Source organism: Pagrus major, chromosome 9 (assembly GCF_040436345.1).
Source record: "Pagrus major chromosome 9, Pma_NU_1.0".
Lineage (NCBI taxonomy): Eukaryota > Metazoa > Chordata > Actinopteri > Spariformes > Sparidae > Pagrus > Pagrus major.
Window position 1 is genome coordinate 15,195,774 of NC_133223.1, and position 6,501 is coordinate 15,202,274.

Consider the following 6,501-nt stretch of genomic DNA (forward strand, 5'->3'; position numbering starts at 1 on the left):
TCTTCACAACTATATAAACACTTCAAAGGACACTTCCTACAAACCTCGAGTATATTTACAGTGTCACATTTACACAAAGGGGACTAAAACGCAAGACACACAGGCAGGCAGGTGACTAAATAAAAAGCGAGCTTTGATGAAGAAAGCTGAAATCCCAAATCTGTAAAATAGAAAATACCAAAATACAAAGACCAAACACAAAAGCTAAATAAACAAGTCAAACCAAAAAAGAAAAGTACCGGGAATAACGTGAGGGAGATGGGACAGGGTGACACAGGAACACAAGGGCAAAACAGATCAAAGGGAGGAAATGGAAAGTAAGACATGACACATGAGGATATAAGTTCAAAATCAAACAGGAAATAACAGAACCACAACTTTAACCATGACATACACTATATAAATAATCTCATCTAAAACATCATTCAGAAGTTCAACTGAATGCTTCCAAGTCTTGAATCCAGAACTGAAAAGAAGACAGGACAATTTTTTTAAAAATGGAATTGCAGTTTTAATTAATTAATTTTTAATTATGTTGGCACACAAAGTTCACACAATAACAGTACAACATGAGACAGTTATGATTTCTTTATAAAGAGGCAGACTCAGGATGTTTGAGTGGCAGGGGTGGAAAAATAAATAGGGCACCACATATGTGTGTGTGTGTGTGTGTGTGTGTGTGTAGAAGGGCAACCTCGAGGCCACTTTATCATGATTTAACTAGCATAGGGGCATCAAAGAGGGCACTTTCACTGCATTTTTTCAAACATGGGGATGCAGGGATGGAGCGATTGCTAGGTAGGTCTTCAGTATTTGCACTGTATGCCACTGCGTGATACATGTTGTAGATTCCCACAGAGAATTCTGTAATAGTGTTAAGATGTCTTGTGATCAAAAGTGGGATTAGTTGACTGTTCTTAGGAAATTTAGTTGCAATTCAGAGGGAAACCATCTAACAAACTTTTAATCAGAGTAGTATTCAGGGCACATGTGTTGCTAATAGCATTAATGATGGCTCAGTCTGAGTGAGTCAGGACAGTGTGAGAGTGATTCAGCATGAACAATGCAAACAGAAACTGAAACAGCTTAATTAAATCCAGTTGTCATTAATTATATTGTTTACACCTGTTATATTCTGTGACATATGTAAAATGTCCCCAGTGAAAAAAGGCCCAGTGATGCTTAAGATTTGTGGCTTTTACCCTCATTGTGCAGAACAAATACACTGAGCAAAAACAAAAAAACAAACAATTCAAGACGTACTATTATTGTCACTATAAGCTGCATAAAGCATTCAGCTCATTGTGCAACAGTGAAAGCTCACACAGCACTTTGTGATGAGCATTATGTAGAAGTGGTTTTATTGCAGTTGAACATGAAACAATAATGTGCATTTTTTAATATTTCAGTTTCCTACATGAAAATTAAACAGTTTAGTTCATTTCCAAGAAAGAACAAGTTTGCATTTAAAGCTCTCAATACTCTCAGTTGATTTGAAAGACTGTTTGATTCTCACGTGTCTTATGTAACTTTGTTCCATGGAAGGTGTAAAGCATCAGTGTAAACACATCTCAGTTCTGAGCAGTCAAATAGCAACTAACCACTTCCTCTGTTCGGCGCCTCCTTCACAAATACATTTAAAGCTGAGGGTGAAGTTCCAGTCTGACTTTCTCTGTCTGATGGTCAACATGTTAAACCTGAACCAAGCAGCTCTGCCCTCCATTCAACTACTATTTATGTATCAAGTCTTTGCAGGTACAGTGGAGATTTGTGTTTGTCTTGCATGCTTTTTCTGTATTTAATTTTATTTAATATTGAATGTTTCCTTCCCTGTTAGGTCATAATCTCATTGATCACTGGGATATTCTGGTGTCCAGGGGAGAATCTGTCACTTTGACTTGCAATGCATCTGAAGAAAAGATCACACAAATCAACTGGACCAAAGACAGATTTAGATTTGCTCATTTAATCTCAACAAATAAGACTTTTTCCAATTTCAGCTCTCACAGAGTGACAATAGACCTAAACTTACCTGCTCAGCTGAATGTTTCTAATGCTCAACATGAAGACACAGGACTCTATACATGTGAAGTAAGTGGTGAACATGGCCCAAAGACAACAGAGTGGAATTTAACAGTGTCCAAGGCACCTGAAGGTAAGTACAGCACAAAACAGGACTAATCATCTCTCCAGACTTAGTACATTTCAAAGCTCACACTTCATGCTACTTTAATTATTCACATCTAATTTGATGCAGGAGTCAGTTCATTGTGGGATTTTCTATACATACTCACATCTGTAATTGGACTTCTTCTCTGTGTCATCTCTGCAGCCATCTGCCTCTGCAGGTGAGTAATGCTTTAACACCTTTTAGGTGGTGACATTGTTTTATTAATTGAAAAATAATGTTTAGGGAATTGAGCAGGGACACATTTTCCAGAAAGACGTCCCTGAAACTCTGCATGACCAACAGATCCGTCAGCTTGAACTGTCAACAGTTTTCCGGGACTGTCTCGTCAGCCATCTTTTCTCCCTCTTCTCTTCAGCTCTCTTGTAGCTGTATTCAAAACACAACTAGTGAAAGGACGATCTGCTGTGTAATATGTTAACTGTTCTTCCAAACAAAGTTTTATTTATCTGTATTTTGTTATGCAGAAATCTTAAAATGTGTAATTTGGGTGAATCAGTCGTTTGGCTCTATTTTTGCAGCAGAACAAAAAATAGTGCAACCACAGGTATTTTACCAACCTTGAAATGTCCTTTGCCTTCGGTCTAAGTATTTTTGTGCACAGTGCAAAGTTAGGAGGAAATGCACAAAGGGAAGTGTTCATAAATGAGGTCAGGGCCATAGCCTCTGTATGAACCACACACTGAGCTCATTTCCTATGTATTTTTCTAGGTATTTGGGGAACCTGGGAGAACTTTATGTCCTACAATTAAAAACTTACACACAGTGATTATTTTACATGGCAATTCAAGTGTGTTTAAACTCAAGAATAAACTTAAATCACATTACTTTTTGACCCACAAACTACAACCCAAATTCCAAAGAAGTTAGGACGCTATGTAAACATAAATAAAACAGAATAACTAATCCTTCCCAACAAATACTCAAGTGAAAACAGCACAAAGGCAACATAGTTAATGCTTTGACATACATATGCTTTGACATCTCTACAGTGTAGCTACAGTACGCACAGAGAATGTATGGATGTTTGGATGTAAATGAAAAGTCATGCAAACAGAATTACTATAAAAAACTGATGTTAATGCAATGGGCTCAATTTAAATGTGCAATATGTAAGAATTGTATTATTAATTGTTATATTAATAAAAAAAACTAAAATTATCAACAGAATATGAAGAAACAACAGTGTTGACATTATGATGTCTATGTATTCTGCTGTAGAGATACTGAAGCTAGCATGCTAACCAGCTAGCCCTAGCCCATATCATTTTAGAGCCCATGTGCTAGTGGTGTAAACGATCCAATTTCTCAGTTTGGACTGCTAGATGCACAGCTACCTGAGATAACTAGCTAATGGTCACTACAGTCAGTAGCTGTTAATAGTTATACTGGTGATGTGCTGCCCTCTATTTGTTTTGAGCATCGACAGTATGCCAATTCTAATAATCCTCATTATCTAACACCATTAAGTGAGCTTGTCCTCCATGGTTCTGATAAAGAAATTTCAACATACAGTCTGATACATTACAGTCAAGCAACACATTACTTTCAAAGATCCAACATCAAATCATGAATCAGCAAGAAAGTTGAGTCTTCAAATGTTCGTTCATAAAGTCAGTTTAAGTTCATCTTAAAGGAGACATATTATGCTTATTATCAGGTTCATCATTTTATTTTGGGTTACTAGTAGAATAGTTTTACATGCTTTAATGCTCAAAAAACACTTTAATGCCGCCCCTACTGAATCTCCTCTGATTGGTCAGCTCACACGCCTGACTCAGCATTGTTAGCAACAACACGGCAGCCATGCTAAATCCATTGTTACATACTAAACTAGCTGCTAGGCATTAATTATGCAAGTGTGTGACACAGTGTGATTTCACAGAATTAAAGGCGGGACTGCTGACGAGGTGTTTGAGGAGCAGTGTTTTCTGTGGGAGAGAGGAGCTTCTGTTAGTGTGGACTTTGGGCTTTTTAACTTTCAAGATCTTTTACATGTACAACAACCTATATAACACACTGTAGAGGGGAATAAATGAAGAAGCACAATAGGTCTCCTTTAAAAGCAGCTCTGGTAATTGTTACACTAACAGGATTTGGTGCAGGGATCCTTTCAGATCTGAGGAAAAGCCTTATTGTCATAATATAGCATCACAAAATGTTAGTAAATGCAACCCCATTACTTATAAAATGCAGTCACTGCACATGATAATACTGAATGGTTTGCTTAATTTGCATTGCAGTTGTTTTTTGTGCACAATTATATTTCGGAGTATGATTCACAGTTACACCTGCAACAGTGGCCTGTTTGTATTTTGTACAATCTCATAATCTCACACTGTATTATTGCATTATTCTATAAGTTCTGTTACTTGATACACTTTAATTTCAACATTTGGTTGAAAATACTTTTACATTAGTGGTCTTAATGCAGGGCTTTTACTTGCAATTTTACGTGTGACAGGAAAACTTGCCCAGCCTCTCAGTGCACCTCTGCAAACACAACAAAAAGCAAAACTAAATACCAAACACAAAAATCCACCACAGAATTTTGAGATTGTGACACTTTTACTTGCAATGAAGTATTTTAATATTGTAGTATTGGTACTTGTATTTAAACATACTGTACCTGAAGGCACGTTTAAATGGTGATGAAACAGTCTCAGTTTAATGCTGATGCTTCTACATAACATCAATAGGCAAACAAGACCTTCAGCGAGAATGCCTTATTCTGTATAATTATTATTTTTAATAGAGTTGTGTAGTCTGTTGTCCTAAAACCCAGAAATCGGTTACCACTTTTGCAGTATTCTCGTCTCAAAGTCAATGGGTTTTGGTGTTCATCTGTCAAGATTATCTTACTGAACAAAATGTGTAAATATCATAAACTTGTTTGTGCCAAAGAGCTTATTTTCTGCAATGATCAAAAATCCAATTCTAAAGTCCTAAAGGCTTTTTGTCTAGAGAACCGGGGCGATGCTAACTTTCGGTTGAGCCTATAAAAATACATCATCCTTAAACCACTCTATGTCTGTCTCCTGGTCTGATTCTGATTTTTCTGGGTTAGATAAGTCATAAAATTGAAACCTTTTTATGGCAAAGTGCTAAGGACAGATTGAGGAGTCTGACAGTCTCGCTTTGTGTCACCATTGTCATCTTTTGTCCACAGAAGACAGAATGAACAAAAAATGAAAGTTCCTTGTCCAAACTTTAAGTAAAAGGATCTCAGTACTCCTCCAATAACTATTGAGAATAAACTGTAGGATCTCATACGTTGCATCTGTTACAGTTTATTAGGTTCATACTCTGTGCAATATGTGATCTCTTTTACTATAAAGCACCTGAGACACCTGGAAAGTACTATGAAGTGTTCACAGCTTTTTCTCTGCAGGAAACTCAGGACACAAAACCAGAACACTTCAGTCCAGGACCAGTCTGATCTCGAGTCAGCAGAAGAGGTCAGAGGAAGTTGATTTTCTTTGACACTCACATCCGTCATTTCTTCTTCCTTCTCAGAGAAAGGATTGAACATTATTTTCACTTCCTGCTTCTGTAGGTGGTGCTCCGTCGACCGCAGGCTGGCCCAGACAGAAGGACACATAACAAGCATAGGAGTCAGTACATCGAGAGGCTCAACTCCATCTATGGACAACTGGGTCACTGATGTCTTCAGCGTAACTAAAAAAATGCATTAAAACTGGTGCCTTCACTTTAAAGGGTTTTGTTTTAGCTTATCTTTTCTATTTATGACACTTGTGTATGTAATATGTTCTTATCCATGTCTGGGTTTCATTGTTAATATGCTGTTAATATTGATTGTTTTAACACCTGTTGTGCACTATGAGCTCACCAAGGCAAGTTTCTAACAGTGTTTGTTGAGATGACAATAAAGGACACTCAACTCAACAGGCTTCAATCAGGTCTCTGTGAGGGAATAACGTGGTCTTTTTTCAAGTGAGATAAATGACATTTTAGAGATTAAAGTCAAATGGACTTTTATTTTTAATTAATCCAGTGGAGGAGGAACGTGAGTGTGTGCTGCACTGCTGTTTGCCTCAGTTATAATCTAATGCTGCCACACAAACCAGTATGAGCAACAAGACCTTCTCATTATGCTTCAGGTACTCGATATGCACTTAATGCACAGAGAGCAGCACAGACACAGAAGTGTCTCCAGCATTACACAGGAGTGTTTTTTTCTGCACTTGAACGAATCTATTATGTGCATTTTATATCAGTTTAACATGAGATTACTAATTAAGTCATATTGCAGTTTATTTTAAAAGAAGAGCCAAGTTTGAGTCCTCTAGATT

General features: G+C 37.2%; 1 long non-coding RNA gene across 1 annotated transcript; it reads left to right on the forward strand.

Moving 5' to 3' along the window:
- Positions 1-1,865: 1,865 nt before the first annotated feature.
- Positions 1,866-6,094, forward strand: LOC141002860 (uncharacterized). Its single transcript, XR_012179663.1, has 4 exons — positions 1,866-2,155; positions 2,258-2,348; positions 5,580-5,646; positions 5,745-6,094. It is a non-coding gene; the product is annotated as an uncharacterized lncRNA (long non-coding RNA).
- The last annotated feature ends 407 nt before the right edge of the window (positions 6,095-6,501 follow it).